The 20,409-nt window shown below is 36.5% G+C and overlaps 1 protein-coding gene across 3 annotated transcripts in view; it reads left to right on the top strand.

The window, feature by feature from the left end:
* LOC106071663 (GTP-binding protein RAD-like) overlaps positions 1 to 20,409 on the top strand; it is a 91,861-nt gene that overhangs the window by 49,005 nt on the left and 22,447 nt on the right. For 2 of the 3 annotated variants that reach the window (XM_056035877.1, XM_056035876.1), the window contains one exon: positions 10,281 to 10,627. The gene's annotated coding sequence lies outside the window, so the exon portion shown is untranslated. Of the gene's footprint in view, positions 1 to 469; positions 627 to 10,280; positions 10,628 to 20,409 lie in introns of those variants that run through there. The other variant, XM_056035875.1, reaches the window with a different exon arrangement.

The raw sequence follows: 20,409 nt of genomic DNA on the forward strand, positions 1-20,409 counted from the left end.
CCTTGTCTACCCCCCCTCCCCTTGCCTCCTCCCTATTCGATCCTCCCCACCCCCACCCCCACCCCTGCGAAACCTTGATCTTACCTTATAACCTTATTGTTCAGTAGTAAAAATAGATTGAATGCGCGTTCTCTCTGCAAGTTTTTTTTATTTGCTCTTTCTCATCCCCTCTCTTTTTCTTTGATATCTTGGATATTTCTTGCCTCTATTGTATCTATCTCTTTTTGTATTACTCACTGTTCTCTTTTCTCTCTCTTTCTCTCTCTCTCTCTCTCTTTTAATCCTTCATTCCTCGTAGCACTGCGTGAAACACTACACGCACGCACAGTGAGCCGCATGCATGTTTGCTCCCTTCGTATTTTCTTAAAGAGTAGAGAAGTGACGTCATGGGTCCTATAAATAGCCACAGCGCACTTCCCACCCCTCCTCTTCTTTCCAATTATACCAACCCTCTGGTAGGAGAGAGAGAGAGAGAGAGGGTGGGGGGAGACAGTGAGAGCGGGGAAGGCGTTAAGGTTTCAGTGTGAGTAGTTTTTTTGCGTGTGTGACTATCAACAGCAATAGCTACCTGAGCTTTTAAAACACCAGCATCTTTCCATTGTTCTTGTCGGACTTGTAACCCAGCAGTAAGTCTTTCTATAACATACACTTTTCATTAATAATGAGCTAACAGTCTTAATTATCCATTGGGAATGAATTCAAAAACGAAATCTAAAAATGTGGATTAATGTGAACGTTTAAAGAGTCAAATAAAAAAAAAACGTCTTAAATTAGTTAAATAAGCCTAACAACGAATAGCCTTTAATATGATTGTTAAAGAACCAAATAACTAAAATTGTTTGATGTACACTTTTTAGGGACCTAATTAATTATATGGCTTGATTATAAATATGCTTTTAATGTAAATTGTTAATAAACTAAAAAAAAACTAAAAGTATGTTGTATAAGCTTTTCATTGAATGGAAAGGCATACATAAACCCAACTTCATATCGAGGTGTTTGCTGAGCGCCTAAAGGCAGCACGGAAATCTTCTCTCAGATACTCTCACCCCCCCCCTCCTCCCAATCAGTCCACAAAAAGAGATTGGACCAAGCGCGCTATGCTTTAAGCATGAAAGTTCGCGCGATACAAAAGCAATAAAAAGAAATGTTTAAGTGGACTTATATAAATGTGTAGATAGTGAGAGTGCTAATTATACAACGTTTATAGAAAGTTTATAACCAGCGGAACTCTCACAAATCTGACTAGTAAAAGAATCACTCATCTGTGTCGTGTAGGTAAAGTTATTTAGTTATCTAATTAGCAGTTATTATTTTTTAGCCTCATGAATGAAATCAATTAATGTTTCAATGCTAGGGTAACTCTCGGTAGGAGGGTTAATGGCGTATTAAATATCAGGACTTTATAATCCGAAAGAGACATAATTAGTGGAGATTTTCAAAAATATGTCCATCAGAGTTATCTGCTCTTAAGAAACATTTAGATTTTTTATTTCATTTTAAATGTTTACAAATGCGAAAAACCAGTTTCCTTTTCAGACCTTGTGATCTGTGGGACATATGATTTAAAGGTCATCTGTTTCTATGGCCAACGGTTAAACAGCAGGGTGTCAGCTTAACGACCAACCGCCTTTACATTCCCCAACTTAAGTCAGGTATCCATTAGACTCAGGGGCAACTTTAAAAATCTTGAAATAAAAAATCCCAGTCTTCACTGAAATTCGAACCCGAGACCTCTCGGTTCGGAAGCCAAGCCCAGCACCACTAAGCCACCATGCCCCCATTCTGAATCTGTATGCTGTTTTACAGGGCATACACCAAAACGCTTGGTTTTGAGGGGGAGTCGACTCTTATCTTCTTATCTTATGAACTGTAGACGTTACTTCAAAAAAGAAGACGATTACGTCCTACGCGTGTTCCTAGGTCAAAATCTTCAATCATAAAACGAACACTGTAGAAGAGGAATGAAGGAAAGCCACAAAGGATGGCGGTGAATATAGCGGGAAAGTGTGTTCCATTTAAAAAATAAACAACATTTCTGCTTGAAGAGAACTGAAAACGTTGTTGTTGTTGTTGTTTTTTTGCAACTCCAGATTAAACCAAGTTAGAGTTGCTTTTTTTTTGTAACCCTAGCGACAAAAAGCTTATAATAAACATTTCAGTACTCCAGTTCTCGCGCAAAATGTCCACCTCAGCAACTTACTGAGCTCAAAATAAAATGCAGTAGTGAAAGGGTAAATGTCTTTGATTTATACGATTGTGGTAGAATACAGGATCTGACGTGGCTACTCAGACCCAGCTTTGACCTATATACTTTCTCGCAGTCTCAGAGGTGTACCTGAAATATTAAATTGGGTTTATATTGAAATTATTTTCTTTAAAAAAACTTGAACTAAGAGATATTTTGGCCTCATTGCCTCCCCCCTGACCCGGCTCTTATTAGCTAATAATATACTGATCTTTTCTATCAGTTACCCCCAAACCAATTTAAACTAAGAGATCTCTGTGGACTAACTAAAGCACTTTTCTTATAGTCCGATATGTTCTAAGAAACTCCAAAGCACCCAGCAGTTAATGTTTGATGTGTTAACTATACATTCTACGACCAGTGTTTCACAAACGTTAGCTCCTTGGTAAGCCGTACAACAAAGTCCACAAGTTTGTCTCAGCAAAATAATTTGTTAGGAGGTTTGCAGAGGTACGAAAGAATTCAATCCCGAGAGTTCTTAAAGAAAACAAAAACGACTTCGAGTAAAAACAACTTTCGCTTGTTTGACCTACATTCCGAAAGCCCAGTTCCTTGACCTACTTTTTATCGGTCGTTATTCTGCTTAATGCTTATTATGTTGTTGTTATTTAGCTAATCCTAATACTAAAACCTAATCATCATCATCTTGCCTTTGCGTTCCTCATGGAACATAGGGCCTTAGGAAAAACTCTCCACGGTCTCTTGCTAGTTTTTAAATGGCCTCCCAGCTCTTTCCTGTCCTCTCGGCTTCCTTTTGTCACTGCGTCGCTACGTTCAGTTTGGTCTTCTATATCTTGTTCCACTCTAAGGCCTGTCTAGCTCTGTTGTTGGTATCTTTTCAAAGAGTGTGACCAGTCCATCTCCACTTCCTGTCTAAGATCTGCACCTCTATATTTCTCTGTCCATCTATCTCCCACAGTTTGATGTTTTCTATTTTGTCATACCAGTGTATTTTCAAGATATTTCTCAGGTATCTGTTGATGAAGGTCTGTACTTGTTTTGTTGTTGCTTCAGTTGTTCTCCAGGTTTCAGAACCATACAGTAGGACAGCCTTGACGTGGAAGTTAAAGATTTTTATTTTAGTCTTGTTAAGAGATGTGGGGAGATTTCCAGGTTGATTTTAGCTGTGTAAATGTCTGACACGCTAGATTTATACGATGTTTAATGTCTTCATCTGTTCCACCTGATACACTGTCTGCATTGCCAAGGTATATAAAACTATCTACTTAATCCAGTGTCTGAGAATCAAGTTCTATGTCTCTATTTTGTTTGTTGTTTACTTTAAATACTTTAGTTTTGGTGGTTTATTTTGAGTCCTACTCTTTTTCTTACCTCCCTTTAAGCTATGACTTTTTCTTGCATGTCCTGTAGTCTGTGATTATAAGGCTTTGTCATCTGCGAATTCCAGATCTTCCAGCTTTTGTGTGAAACTCCATTGGATTCCTTTCCCCGAATTAGGGTAAGCTTTTTTTTTGTGACCCAATCCAATACTAGAAGGAACAGGAGTGGTGAAAGAAGACATCCCTGTTTGACTCCTGATGTGACTGGAAATTCCTCTGACAGTTTGGCACTGTGAGCTTCTTAGGTGAAACCATCATTTTGATTATTGTTATTACTTTATTTGGGATCCCGTAATGTCTCATTACCGCCCAGATAGATTCTCTGTCGATACTATTATGCTAGTAATACTAAAACCTAATAATAAGCAAAAAAATTCTCTCTGCTCCAGACAGTATTAATGTCTACCTCAATCGACTCCCAGATCTTGTTTTAATACCCTGAAGGGTTTGTTTACAAAACAACTCATCTCGGCAGACAATAAGTCCAACTGTAACGTGATATCAGGTAGAACAGTCTGGACATTATCAAAATACTATCGAAGTACAATGCCTGTTGTGCGTAGAAATTCATCGTGATTGTCAAGAAATACTATATTCCAGTGTTTCTCACACCATGAGGCGCTGTCCACCATGGAGGACGACGCCCTAACAAAGGACGTGAGGGGTGGGTGGGGGGGGGGAGCCGATTAATTTTCACAGGGCCAAAACAAAAAAAAATATTTTAATGTAGTTATTTGTAGATGGAGGCGCGATGACTGAATGGTAAAGCGCTTGGCATCCGAAAAGAAGGTCCCGGGTTCGAATCCTGCTGAGAACTGGGATTTTTAATTTCGGGATTCTTAGGGCGCCTTTGAGTTCACCATTGCATTTTGTCATTGTGCTGGCCACACCACACCCTCGTTAACCGTGAACCACAGAAACAGATGAACTTTGCATCATCTGCCCCATAGATCGCAAGGTACGAATTTTGAATATTAGCCGAGTTAATACCAATCCTTTAAAAAAAAATAATATTTTAGGGAAGAGACTTTTATTTCGTCTTATAATAAGGACCTGTCGCAAATGTATACCGTTCTATGTATAAGTTTTCGCGAGAGGCGTCGGCAACAATATGGACTGAAATCTTTGGAAGACATTTTAAAACGTCTCCTCTAACGTGATTCTTCTTGACTTTCTTGTTGGAATTTTCCCCGAGTGTTGCACTTTGCTTTGTTATGTTGACAACTTTGTTATGCTGACAACTTTGTTATGCTGACAACTTTGTTATGCTGACAACTTTGTTATGCTGACAACTTTGTTATGCTGACAACTTTGTTATGCTGACAACTTTGTTATGCTGACAACTTTGTTATGTTGACAACTTTGTTATGCTGACAACTTTGTTATGCTGACAACTTTGTTATGCTGACAACTTTGTTATGCTGACAACTTTGTTATGTTGACAACTTTGTTATGCTGACAACTTTGTTATGCTGACAACTTTGTTATGCTGACAACTTTGTTATGCTGACAACTTTGTTATGCTGACAACTTTGTTATGCTGACAACTTTGTTATGCTGACAACTTTGTTATGTTGAAAACTTTGTTATGTTGACAACTTTGTTTTGACAACTTTGTTATGTTGACAACTTTGTTATGTTGACAACTTAGTTATGTTGACAACTTTGTTATGCTGACAACTTTGTTATGTTGACAACTTTGTTATGCTGACAACTTTGTTATGCTGACAACTTTGTTATGTTGACAACTTTGTTATGTTGACAACTTTGTTATGTTGACAACTTTGTTATGTTGACAACTTTGTTATGCTGACAACTTTGTTATGCTGACAACTTTGTTATGTTGACAACTTTGTTATGCTGAAAACTTTGTTATGCTGACAACTTTGTTATGTTGAAAACTTTGTTATGCTGACAACTTTGTTATGCTGACAACTTTGTTATGTTGACAACTTTGTTATGTTGACAACTTTGTTATGCTGACAACTTTGTTATGCTGACAACTTTGTTATGCTGACAACTTTGTTATGTTGACAACTTTGTTATGCTGAAAACTTTGTTATGTTGACAACTTTGTTATGTTGACAACTTTGTTATGTTGACAACTTTGTTATGTTGGCCACTGTGGAGATGAGTGTGTCACAAGTAAATGTTTGAGAAACACTGCTATATCCATTACTTTCTTTGAGCTTACAGTAATTGATCTTTACATTTCTCTATATTTTAGCAGATATAATTGTACTGGCCTTGATTGATCGAAATTACAAACAAGCAAAATACAAAAAACAAGGTTACAAAGACAGTTTGTGTGGAAACACAAACTCAAAATCGGCCACCGAAATGGTCCACCCAGGCAGGCTTCAATATTTTCAGAAAGAACATCCAAATTTTCTTCTTCTTCTTCATCGTTCTCATTGTTATGTTGGAGTGTTCATATGACTAGACCAATACATGAGATGAACTGCGCAGTGGTTTCCAAATCAGGGAGCTCTCCATATAGTTTTCTTTCTATTGGGGTGATTTGGGGCCAATGTCTTATACGGGCCTCTTGGTAGAGAGAGCAGTTTTGGAGGACGTGGTCGGCATTTTCTGGTGATACTCCACATGGGCAGATTTCACTGGTTCCAATTTTGAGCTTCCGGAACATGTGTTGTCGCATTCTGTTGTGTCCGGTCCTGAGTCGAAAGATTAGACGTTGGTCTTGTCGGGATAGCTTATAGTAAGCATCATCTTTCTTGTGATTTGGATGGGAGCTCGTCCATTTCTCATTTATTTTATCTACAATTAATTTCTTCATTTCTTCTGGATAGAGTGCAGAGTTTACTTGTGAGTTTGTTCTCCCACTCTTGGCGAGTGTGTCAGCCTTCTCATTTCCTGCTAGTTGTATGTGAGCTGGTACCCAAATGAAATTATATCAAAGACAAACGATAGATAAGAATAGAGAAAGAAGATTGACAGATCTTGTGTAGTGCCCCAGCGGTGAGCAGATCAAAGGATAGGTGCAAGTGAATGCAAAGTTAGATGTGAACCTGGCCTAACTAGTTCCCCTTTCAGACCTTGTGGTCTATAGGGCAGATGATGTAAAGTTCATCTGTTTTTGTGGCCTACGGTTCAAGAGGCTGTCATGTAGCCAGCACAACGACCAACCGCCTTTACTTTTCTCCAACTAATGTCAGGTACCAATTAGAGCTGGGTGGACTCAGAGGAGCCCAAAGATTCCCAAGTTGAGAATCCCAGTCTTCACCAGGATTCGAAACCGGGACCCCCGGTTCGGAAGCCAAGCGCTTTACCGCTCATCTACCGCGCCTCCCCTGGCCTAACTGAAATGTTATATTTGATGTAATTGTTTTGAAAAGGCTCAATCTCTTATTCGCATCCTAAAAAAAAAAAAAAAAACCATTTCCGTAAAATAATAAAATGTTCAAGAAATTGCAGTTTACAAGATTACTATTCGGTTTAAATTCGTTCTATTTTATAAAGCATATAAATAGCTTTTTCTCTTTAAAAAAACTGCTTGCATAAGTGATTTAAAAAAAATAGATTTTTCGATTTCACAAAAAAGAAGTAGCCGTTGCATCAGAACTTTGAATGGTCTAAACTCTAAAATATTGTGATGTCGGATTTTCACTATCTTATCTAGTTTACGAGATCTAAACGGGACGGACGGACAGACATTTCACACAAAACTAATAGCGTCTTTTCCCCTTTCGGGGGCCGCTAAAAAAAAACTACTTAAAAAAAAACAAAGCGTATTTAAGGTAAAGAACTGTTTGATGATGTCATGTCTCTCAATACATCAATGCTTATTTCCCCTAATTAATTAATTGATAATTTATTTTTATTGATACATGTGTTGTCATAGACAAAAGAATAATTTTGCAAAGTTTCAACTTGATCTGAGAATGGAAAGTGGTATTTAAAAAAAAAGTTTTCAAAATCCTGCCAGACAGACCGACAGACAGACGGAGTGAGTTAATATAAACAATGAAGTTGTCAGACGACCTGATTTGTAATATTCGATTACAATTTGAATCTGATATAAATGTTCTTGGTAACAAAAGATGTCTGTGTAGGTGCATACAAAAAGTTTACTTCTAATTATTTCACTTGTAAATAAGCATAAGCTACTAAAAACTTCCTAACCTTATTAAAAAGACGAAATAATTATGAAAACAATGTTGTAGACAACTATCGCACTAATTAAATGTCAACTTTGAAGAGCTATTAGCTTATACAGATTAAGTTCATATGCTCTATAGTGCTTTGTTTTCATGCTCAAGGACCACACTTCAGCATGTTCTTATATTTCCTGGGTATTTTTTGTTCATTCCGTTCTACCAATCTCTGAATAAAACAAAACACTTACCTATATGAAGGAGAAAAAAATTCACTGTCTTGTTTTCAATGGTACGCATTTTTTATCCTCATCATTTAAAACTTGGCTAGGGTCTTGGAAGTGTTGTGTTCTGTTTTGAGCAACCAAAGGTTCCACTCCTTTCAGCCTGTAGCCAACCACTTACAATTTATTTAGTTGTTGTCAGGGCTGAATTTTATACCAATAAGGTGCCAAAGACAATCTGTGAATTAAATGGTCTGCATCGCAGGGCTGGATTAACATATAGGCAACAGAAGGGCTCCACTTGTTTGGTTCCACGGAATTCTGCAATCCTTTGGAAGAAAGAAAAGAAGAATCATTGCCATATGTTGATTGCAAGGGGCCACATGTATCTCAAAAAGCTTAGGGCCTCCCAAGTCCAAATCCGGTCCTGATGCATTGTATTCAAAGAGGTCAATGTTATAATGAATAAAGAACTAGACTCGTGTTTCCCACTACTCTGAAAATACGCACGTGACCAAATCAAGAAGAGCAATCTCATTACATCACAAAAGGTTTCATGGAAGCTAGTAATTTGGAGGGAAATCCTGGCCAAGAAATCATATCTCACAATTTGTGTAAACTTTCCCAGGAGAAGAGCTCCTGTTGTTTGCCTGCCAAATTATAGATTTAGTATGTTACAGTCCCAGCAATATTTTATACCGATTATTCATAAATGATCTAAATTCTTGATTAGTATGGGATGTACATATTTAGGTAGTTTCAAGCAGATAGGTGTCTTAAATGACTTGATACTGACCTTTGAATCAAGAACGAAATTCACTTTTTGAAACCAAATAAACTTAATTTTATTAACAAATAGCTACAGACTTTTACTCTCTGTTTAGAAGTATACAGGAGCTCGGTGGCTGAGTGGTTAAGCGATTGGCTTCTGAACCTGGAGTTCTGGGTTCAAATCTCAGTGAAGCCTGGGATTTTGAATTTCGGAATTTTTAGGGCGAACAGATGACCTTAACATCATCTGCCCCATAGATCGCAAGGTCTGGGAAGGGAAACTTTACTTTTTTAAATTTAGAATTATACAAATACAGACAATAAGTTCAATAACAAGATGACAAAAGTGTTTAAAAACTCTCTCAATTCCTTTCAATTATAGTGTTTTCACACTTCAATACTCTCATGTCTTTCTGTCCCAGCCATTTTCATCAACCATGTTTCCCTTTTTATATCTTTCTAAAAATTGCATCAGCCATTAAACACTAATTCCTATTTCCGCTTCACTCTTTAGCTTTAAGCATTCAGTCGTTATCTTTACTGAACTTTATATGGGTCAGGTCATCCTCAGTGATGAGTAGAATTCAAGTAGACAGCTGCTGTCTCTAACAAATCTTCCTTGTTTTACCATGATGAGTCAAGCAGCGTGAAACTTGTCAGCCTCGCTTTGAATCCATGTCCTGGTGACCAATACCATAAACGTCATGCACATACATACCAATTGACCTGACAGGACGTGACATGATCTAACATTCATTGAACTATATTTTTTTTCTCCCCGCCAACAAGTATATGATTTCTTTTTTTTTTTATTCTGGGCACGGTGAACGTTTGATTTCTGAATTCGTAGTAATGACGCAGTTTTCTTCCCCTGTTTCTTTGTATTCTCTACTAGAGAACAGTTGTCTTCGGCCGGAAGTATCGTCATCCAAAAGATCAAAAAGGTCTGTAGAGCCTTTGTCTCACTGTGGCTACTTCTTAGATTAAAAAATGTGCTGGGTATTTTTTAAAACTCCTCCTGGGTCAAAGCATGATGTTTGTGCAACTCTGTGACAACTCTATGTGCAGCATCTACCAAGAATTGTAATGGCTGTTTTGTTTTGGGTTAGGTTTTTTTTTTTTTTGTTTCTTATTACAAAGCTTATATCAACTTACTCTGTCCGTATGGTAAAAAGATTGTACTCGTTAATTCTGCCACAATCCGATCTCGGATCAAGTTGAAACTTTCAACAATTATTTTTTATACCTGACAAAACACGAACCAATTAAAAAATTAATCAACTAGTCAATTAATTATTCGTAATTAATCATGTTATTGGATATCGAATAAGGGAAATAACTTCAATATTATTGAGAGGTATAGTTGCAAGTGCCGAGCTTCTTCCCCTAGATAAGGATTTTTAAAAATATCTTGCTTGTTTTAAATGTGTTGGCTTTTTTTCCCTGTTAGCTCGTTACATATATTGTAATGACAAAATATAAATGATTTTTAAAAAGTACAGACCGGCTATAATATCTAATAACGTTTTAATTTACCTACTTTTGTGGATATCAAAGACAAATATTTTTCTTTCTTTTTCAGATCTCTTTGCCTCCATCAGACGAATACGATTACACTTCACACGCGCGCAAATCGCCTTTACGATCTTGGAAACATCCTGGATTTAATTGTATTAGCGGACGCCATACAAAACAATAAAACACATTTCGCGGGACGATCGATGACAGTTTGATCACGTCCACTCGATTCCTTTGTGTGCCGACTACATCCTGTAGGAATAAACATTGCTGGGATAGTCGATACCCTCACCACTGCCCTGTGATAGTCGATACTGTCATTATTTTGGTTGTTTTTCTGTGTTTGAACCTTGGATTGTACATTTCTGTGGAACTTGCCAGAGTTTTTAATACAAAGACGTAACTTTATAGGTAAGTGGTGATTGTATATCTTAGCAACTTGTATTTCCCAATTCATATTGATGAACTACAGTGTATTTGTATTAATACATATAGAGACAAGATTATATTGTACGCACTTCTAAGCAAATAAAAAATAGTTGATTAGGAAGTATTCACGTCCATTCTGTTGCTATTGAAACAAATGCGTAAATTTGATTTCAGTCAGAACTAGCGCCATAAAAAAAATTTCTTATTTGTCCTCGAGGGTGTCTTGTGACCAGCAGACGCCAACCGTCTTTAAATCAGCCAATAAAATCATTGACTTGATATATTTAGCATGCAAGATTAGATGAACGGAGCGTTTGGTGTAGTAATCTTTTTATTTTTAACAAACGTCTGGAACAAATACTCATAATTATGACCGATTTTTATATGGTTTAACAGATCTGAATTATCTTAAATCTATTTCTTTTTGTCTGTTCATATTTTGCCATCTCAGGGCGGAGTGCAGTAATGATGAACTCATATAGTTAAAACTTTTGTGACAGATGTGCTAGTGGGTATTGTAGAAAGAAAAGACATTTCTATAAATCAAATAAGAACATAAAACTAAAATGTTATTTAACCTTGTTTAGGCCAATAATAGAATATGCATCCTCTGTTTGGGACCCCCACAACTCAAGAAAACATTAAGAACTGGAACAGACACAAAGGCAAAGAGATTCATAACAAACGAATATTCACATTTGACTAGAGTAACACCTTTAGTAAAATCACTAAATTTAGAAAGCCTTCAGGAGAGAAGACTTACAGTAAGGTAGCAATTATACATAAAACATTGAACCATAATCTTCAAGTACAAAAACTAAATTTAATAAAATACTCTGAAAGACACAAAGATAAAGGCACATTCCTCGTCCCATATGCTAGGACAAATTTGTACAAATACTCCTTCTTCCATAGTGCTATTAGAGCATGGAATGGGTTGCCTGAGCCAGGAAAACCAGTGACTTGGCAGAATTTAAGTGCATGACGCGTAGGACGTAATCATCTTCTTTTGTGAAGTAATAGTGATAAGAATATGTGTTGACCACATTCTGGAATAATTTCGCAGCTTTACTCACTGCGAACTAGATGCTCAGATTTCAGACCTAGTTTGACATCCTCTCATTATTTGCCCATCGACTATTTCTACATAGCACACAATCTGGCGGCGGACTATTGTTTTTCGAATATTTATCATTTAGCTTATGATACATTTGGCTTATTTATATATTTTTATTTAAAAAAAGGTGACTGCAAGATCGCGTCTCTATGCTCTCCCTTAGAAACCGTTATTCTAGAAGGTCTACGGTCCACACATTTATCTCTGCCGCTAGGGGGTCAATCTCCGCTGGTCCGCGCGCTCATAAAGATGTGTCGAAATCTGTTTACTCCTCTCTCTCTCTCTCTCTCTCTCTCACACACACACACACATACTTTATTGACTATCAGCTTAGACCTACACGTCATCTGTTAGGGGATTGGAGGGGTGTCCTCCAAAAGTTGACTTAAGTAAATACTTCACTTTAAGGAAGGCCGGCTCACCAGGGGCGCATCAGAGGCACGCGCGTAAACAGGATAATTAAATTTTGTTTCTGGAGATTTATTATCTCTAAGTTTTTGAAAACTGTGAAGAAACTTTTGATTGGTTGCCTTTTTTTTTTATCTTCAAATAACAGAATTAAAAAAAAACTGTTCACGTTAGGTTTATTTATAAAGGGTTAGTGGAAGTGAACTTTGACCTTAGTGTACTTCATTTCATACTTTCCTTTAAGTACTTTATCTATAGGAGAATTTCGCAATAAACTTAACAATGTCAAGGACGTCGAATTGAACTTTTATGCTGCCAACTAAAAAAAAACAACAAAAGAACTGAGCTAAAATGTGAATATTAATTCTTGGCAGACTGGCAGCTGATCTTCGTATCAGATCTCCTTCATTGCCGCTAGCTAGTTGTCCATCTTATTTTTTCTTATTTTTAAAGTTTTTTAGTCATAGAGTAAAAGTCTAGTACTTCCTCCAATTACTTTGTACTAGATCTCAGAAAATTGGATGATTCTACGGACTGTTAAATAGCGTGTAAAATTATAAATAAAAACCTAGCTTCTCAAGGCTTCCTTAAACTTGTACACCGGATACCAAAAAGCTGGCTATTTATAGTTTTTCCGCCATGTATGAAAATGTCCAATGTACAAAAGGAAATGCCTGAATTAGTGTGAAGATTTCGTTTCAATCATAGATAATCATTCACTATTAGAATCAAACTGAGGAACTCAGGAAGAAAGAGTAATCGGTAGATAGAGAGAGAGAAAGAGAAGAGATGGAAAAAATAGGAGAGGTTGAAATAGAAGAGAAAAGTAGATAGAAAGAGTAGAGTAAAAGAGAATGTGTAGAGAAACGAGAGAGCGACGGAGAAAGAATTGAGTTGGAGATCGAAAAGAGACAGAAAGCTTAGAGAAAGAGAAAACGTAAAGGAGAGAGAGAGAGGGAGAAAGATGATCTTATCTTATATAATACAGGCGCTACTTCAGAAAAAGAAGATGATTACGTCCTACGCGTCATGCATTTAGTCATGCATATTAACCAATGACTTAAATTCTGCCAAGTCACTGGTTTTCCTGGCCAGTTCAGGCAACCCATTCCATGATGTAATAGCACTAGGGAAGAAAGAGCATTTGTACAAATTTGTCCTAGCATATGGGACGAGGAATGTGCCTTTATCTTTGTGTCTTTCTGAGTATTTTATTAAATTTTGTTTCTGTATTTGAAGATTATAGTTCAGTGTTTTATGTATAATTGTTATTTTACTTTTGAGTCTTCTGTCCTGAAGGCTTTCTAAATTTAGTGATTTTACTAAAGGTGTTACTCTAGTCAAATGTGAATATTCGTTTTGTTATGAATCTCACTACTCTCTTTTGTGTCTGTTCCAGTTTCTTAATGTTTTCTTGAGTTGAGGGGTCCCAAACAGAGGATGCATATTCTATTATTGGCCTAACTAAGGTTAAATAACATTTTAGTTTTATGTTCTTATTTGATTTATAGAAATTTCTTTTAATAATCCTTAATGCTTTGTTTAATTTTTTGATAGTTTCATCAATATGTGGATTCCATGACAGTTTTTCATTTATTATAACACCTAGGTATTTTGCGTTTTTAGTTTCTGTTAAGTAAATGAGAAAAAGAGAAAGGTTTGAGAATAAGTTGAGGAGAGAGAAGGGGAGGGGTAGGGAGGGAGACATTGTAAACAGAACAAAATACATTTAATTTGATTCAAGTCCTACTATTATACACTTTTTGTTTTCTGTCCTACTACCTACGCATTATATTTAGGTTGTTCAAGTTGTCATTGTGCATTGTGCATGCTTTATGTCGCCTTTAGACTTGGTTTGAATTGGACTACAAGCGAGGTTAGGAATTGGTGAATAGGAAGTAACCGGTGAAAGGGAAAGGGGGGGGGGGGGCTTAGTCAGCATCAAGTCCAACTACCATGGAATTAGTGAGATTGTAAAAGATCTTGAGTTACAGAAATGAGAATAGATTGTGAAAGATCTTGAGTTACAGAAATGAGAATAGATTGTGAAAGATCTTGAGTTACAGAATAGATTGTGAAAGATCTTGAGTTACAGAATAGATTGTGAAAGATCTTGAGTTACAGAATAGATTGTGAAAGATCTTGAGTTACAGAATAGATTGTGAAAGATCTTGAGTTACAGAATAGATTGTGAAATATCATGAGTTATAGTATAAATTGTGAAAGATCTTGAGTTACAGAATAGATTGTGAAATATCTTGAGTTACAGTATAGATTGTAAAAGGTGTTGAATTACAGTATAGCTTGAGTTACAGTATAGATTGAGTTACAGTATAGATTGAGTTACAGTATAAATTGTGAAAGATCTTGAGTTACAGAATAGATTGTCAAATATCTTGAGTTACAGTATAGATTGAGTTACAGTTTAGATTGTCAAATATCTTGAGTTACAGTATAGATTGAGTTACAGTATAAATTGTTAAAGATCTTGAGTTACAGTATAGATTGTGAAAGTCTTGAGTTACAGTATAGATTGTAAAAGATCTTGAGTTACAGTACAGATTGTCAAATATCTTGAGTTACAGTATAGATTGAGTTACAGTATAGATTGTAAAATATCTTGAGTTACAGTATACTATAAAACTCGTCAATAAAACGCTCGTCAAGCGCTTCTCATATCTGAAGTCTCTATCACTCCATAAATAATTCTTATCAGTTCAAAAGTTAAGTTCGCTGACACGTTTTGTCTACACCATACCCCCCCTCCCCGGAATAATTGTGGTCATTTCTTTCAGTAGAAAGTTATAGATACATAATGCTCTCTCTTTCTTTCACACACACACGTTCTGTCTTTATCACACTTTCTTATTCTTTCTTTCTCTCTCTCTTTGTCTCACCTATCCTCCATTTCTTTCTCTCTCTCTCTCTCTCAAACACTGACTCTCTGTTACTTATTAATTGTCTTTTGTTCTCAACTCTTACATGCCTCTCTTTTTCTCTCACTCGTATATCCTCCCTTCTCTCTCCTCTTTCTAGTATTTTTCCTCTCTCTCTCTTTCTCTCTCTGAGAAGGTCAGAGTGCCATGTCAGTTCGTGTATTGCCCAACGTGACAAATTATTTCCTCACCAATTGTTCGCTGTTTTTTTTTTATCCCGAAGACGCTAAGAAACAAGTTTGATTGAGGGGATCGATGCATCGATAGTCTTAGTGTCTTAGTGTCTTAGTGTCGTAGTGTCTTAGTGTCGTAGTGTCTTAGTGTCTTAATACCTGTTTGAATGAAGGGCAGAAAAAAAAACTCTTAGATAAAAAAAAGACTCGTATTATTCGACATTTTTATTGTTATGATTGTTCTAGATTTGCAAGTGTTTTGAATGACTCTAAGTGGATCATTTGTATGCATTGAGGCAAAACCATAAAAGAACATAAATGGTATATCAGCCGCTATTAGATTAACACATTTGTCAAATCTGACACTTTTTTTTACATACCACTCCTAGAAAAAAAATGATTTCTTTCGGTTTTGTTTTATCATTTTTATTTTTGGTCGACCGCTAGAGCAGTCATAAAACTAATTGTAGGTGTTTATATTAAAGGTAATTCAGACTAATTCAGAGTAATCTATTCTTTGATTGTTCTTCGATATTTCATTTGATTATAAGTGATTACAAAAAGTGCACACAAATTATTATAAATTATTTTCTTTAAAAAATGTATAGTTTGTCAATGCTTCCGTATTGTGTACACCGGTTTACACCAAAGTCTCCAAAGTCACCGTATGACTTGTTAATGTTTATTTTAGCATATTTCTTGAGGCTACATTTACTAACTACTGCCTTTATATATAGGTCTGTGCTTAGTATTGTAGATTGTATATAAACTTAGTAGCCTATTGTAGATTGTATGTATTGTATATACATGTATGTGTATAGATCTGCGGTACAGTCCTAAAGCAGAGGAAGTCAGCCAGGAATAGTTTGTTTTTTTAATCTCACTACAGAGTTTGAAATAGACTATGCAATAAAAATAAAAGTCTTATTTTCTTTCATGAATATATCGAAGTTTTGTCTAGTTGTCAAACATGTTATAGTGTAGTGTTGTTTTCTACTTTAAATCTTGTTCTCGATTCTTTCGCTAAACTTTTTTAGATATAGCCTAGATCAGCGGTTCTCAACCTTTTAGGCTCGGCGACCCCTTTTTGCAACCCCCCACTCTGCCGAGACCCCCACCCCCTCCGCATACACACACAGCAATAGAAGAATGGACAAAAACAATTCATTGTTCATTTTTTCGATGGTCTTAGGCGACCCCTGGCAAATCGTCAATCGACCCCCAAAGGGGTCGCGACCCACAGGTTGAAAACCCGTGGCCTAGATACTCACGTATCACTTCATGTTTTATTTTTTTTTAAAAAAAGAACATTTTGGTTCGGATGGGGCCCACCACATTTGTGTTATTATTTTTTAAATGACTCAATTTTTTTCTGTTTCCGACAAACGTCCACCATTTTGTTTGACTTGTCTGGCCATGAACTTGAGAAAAGTAAAGCTAGCATTAAGCATTGTCAAAACTTGCAAAACACTAGGATGATTTGTCTTTTTGTTTCATTTCTTTGTATTTATATTTTATTGCTATGTTGAATTAGCTAGATTTGCCTACAGTCATGGCTAAATCATAGCTAGAGTCTGAATATTCAAAACAAAACGAATGTGTAACGAATTGTTTTTTGTTTTAAAAAAATCTATAATGCGTCATTGAAAATAGATATATAGAAGGGGGGGGCGGGGCTGAAGGGGGAATGCTTTGTTGCCATGTTGACATCTCCAAGGTATTGGTTTTAATTAACAATCATCTGCTTTTCAGCTATTTTTGGCTCAGTCACATGATCTCCAACTGCGAGCCTCTCAAGACTTCATCTTACATTGTATATAACTCTGTGATTGGCACTTGAAGGTTCAGTTATTATTTGGTTTAACCCCTCTGCGTCTCCAAGAGTTACCGTGTTTACGACATTCTGTGTGTGTGGAGCTCCTTTGTTGCTTTTGATGAAGTGAGCGCACTGGACATGGCAATGCCATTTTGCCTGAATCTAGCTACTCCACTAATTCATTTTTTTCTTGAAATGATGGTTGTTAGTTGATGAACTTGTGTTTACCTCTTTCAACGACAGATTTATTTTTTTATTTTTTTTTTGGTAAATTACAAGTCCTGCATACTTTAATTAGTTACGGCACAATGTGGCTGAGGGAGAGAGAGAATAGCTACGGAGTTTAAAAAGTTCCAGACTTTGAATTTGAAGAGCTCAGGGAAAAAAGGAGAACCAATAAGTGTATAACTTCCGTTGGGAATGATATGACTATCTATCTATCTATCTATCTATCTATCTATCTATCTATCTATCTATCTATCTATCTATCTATATATATATATATATATATATAATTCTCTTCGTCGCCCGACCATGCGAGACATGCATCATGGAAAGATAACTCTTATATTTCTACAAGTCGAACTAGAGTTACCCCACGTAACTTTCGCGTCGAAAAAAAGGTGGGGGGGGGGGGGGGAGAACAAGTAATCTTTGTATTCACCCTTCACTAAATAGCATGGCCGGACTTAACCATTGAGGGGCCCTGTGAGAAACGGATTGCGCGGAGCCCAGTTTGGAAAGGGATACGGATAATATATGAAAATTAAAAGTTTGCAGAGAGAAAATAAATTCTTTACTAAGAACAGGAATACTTTACGAGCCTTGCGTGTAGCGAAGTCATACAGTATATCATACAAATTCTGTTTCCTACTTAGATCACGCTCAATAGCAAGAATTACCAAATGTTTCAATCTATCAACTAGAATTGTTGACCTCATGTAATTCTTCATTAGTTTGAGGTGCGAGAAGCTTCGTTCACTAGATTCCACAATTGCGGGTATTGAATAATGCCGTTTTTTTATCGCGAGTAGGATTGGCATTTTCCTTATTGTATGACACCCCAAAATGACAATTTTTGTCTATATATTTCAGGAGATTTTTATGAGTTTTCAAGAAGATTTTAATAATTTCAGGAGATTTCCATGACTTTTTCGTATATTTAGCAATTTCAGGAAATTTCCGGGCGCTCCTAGTAAATCGGGAGGCCGCGGAAAATATATAAAATGGTTTCATTTAATAATTTACACCTAGAATTGGAGAGGGTCCTATGAAAGTGCGGGACCTACTGCGGTCGCATAGGTTACAGTGGCCTAAGGCGGCCCTGCAAAATAGCGGCGTATGCTACGCCGTGGGTCGACTAGTATCGAATAATTGTCTAAAACACATAGTGCCAAAATGTAAGACGCCGAAGCAAACACCGCTCCAGTGCGGAGATTAAAAAACGCAGCACTAAAAAGAAAGTCTTGCTTTGTAGGCGCACTCCGTTTTTGTCCACACATGTATTAATCTTTAGAGGGACATGGTTAATGAACATTTATCTAAACTATTTAGCGCCTCAATTTAGGGCTCTAAATAAAGTGCTACCGAAACGCCAAGCTTCAAAGTACATCAATACAAGAAAGTTAGTATCAAAGCATCTAACGGCAACAATAGCAAGCAAAATATAAAAAATTCTTTAAAAAAAAAACAAAGCTTTCTAAAGGGGAAGAACTCCGTCCTTAAAACTATATCTATTAATAATATACAAGCTATTTCCCTTATTCTATATCAAACAAAATAATTAATCACCAATAATTAATTGACTAATTGATTTGCTTTTAATTGATTCATGTTTAGTTAGGTAACGTAAATAATTGTTTAAAGTATCAATTTGATTAGAGAATGAGTGAGGGAGAAATAGCGTTAACAATTATTTAGGGAGATTAAACCCAACAAATTTAGCAATATCTGTAAGCACTGAAGGATTAGTTGATATCAAACAAAAAAAATAATTACCATTAATTAATCGATTAATTGGTTAATTTCTTTTTATTATATTCATGTCTTGTCTATGCCGATGAATAATTGTTCGTAGTTTCAACTTGATCCGAGAATGGGTGTGGGAGAAATAACGTGTACACACTTTTACCAGACAGACAGACAGACAGAGTGAGTTGATATATAAGCTTTGTAAAAACAGCAATAAAAACGGAAATGATGTCATATCAAGCATCGTTGTCGACCATCGTACTGCACTTGCCTGTTTTCAGACTTTCGATGATTTAAAGATGCTTGCAGTCATGTGACTGCGATGATTAGTTGCGTTCTGTATATTTCGTCACCACTGATACAAAGCCGTTGTTCGCCGAGGGTCTATATAAGTTCTCTATTCGCCGTCTGCGCAGGTTTTCGGTAAGGTTTTTTTTTTTTTTTGTGGTCGGGGGTGGGGTGCCAAAGTGTGAGTCTTTCAGCTTATTCAGAAACCACGTGTTCTAACTGCTTGTCTCTATTCCGGTGAAGGCAAACTGACGCCTAAATTGATCTTCAAAGCGCTTCAGGGGGTACCTCTTTTTACGCTGTTTTCTTTAAAACTCCCCAGAAAAAGAAGGATCTCTTTGGCATGTGGGTCATCCCCCATACTGGATAGGTCTCCGAGCGAACTTGTTAGTTTAGCCTAGTTAGATACTCTTCAGGTTTGATTTCATTCATATGGCTTATCCCAAACTGTCTATAAAATATATTAGCCTACGGACAACCTTTTTTTTCTTCTAATTCCTCTAATCGTCTTGAAAACTCTTCATGGGCTAAACCTGGAATTTGCCTAAACCTGGAATTTGCCTAAACCTGGTATTTGCCTAAACCTGGAATTTACCTACACCTGGAATTTGCCTAAACCTAGAATTTGCCTGGACACGGATTTCAAAAACGGCATTGACGATTTTCCTAGAAATTTGACAGTTTATGTATATCCTTGGGGAAAAGGTGCGAGATAAAAATCGGTCACATTGAGAAAACTCTGGTTTGACCATTATGAGTTTTCAAAATAAAAAAAAAATCTTTCTAATTAAATTCGGTATGGAGGTCTAGACATTCTATATCTTGAACAGACGTACGTCAGCGGGTATTCCCACATGTCTTCATAACTTACAAATAGAAAAACAAAACCTAATAGAATACTCAGAAAGACACATTTCTTATTCCATACACTAGAACTAATTCGTACCAGTGCTCCTTCTTCCCTATTGCCATTAGAGAATGGAATAGGTTGCCTGAATCAGCCAGGAAAGCCAACGACTTAGCAGAGTTTAGGTCATTGATTAACATGCGTGACT

Source organism: Biomphalaria glabrata, chromosome 7 (genome assembly GCF_947242115.1).
Source record: "Biomphalaria glabrata chromosome 7, xgBioGlab47.1, whole genome shotgun sequence".
In the NCBI taxonomy this organism is placed as follows: Eukaryota; Metazoa; Mollusca; class Gastropoda; family Planorbidae; genus Biomphalaria; species Biomphalaria glabrata.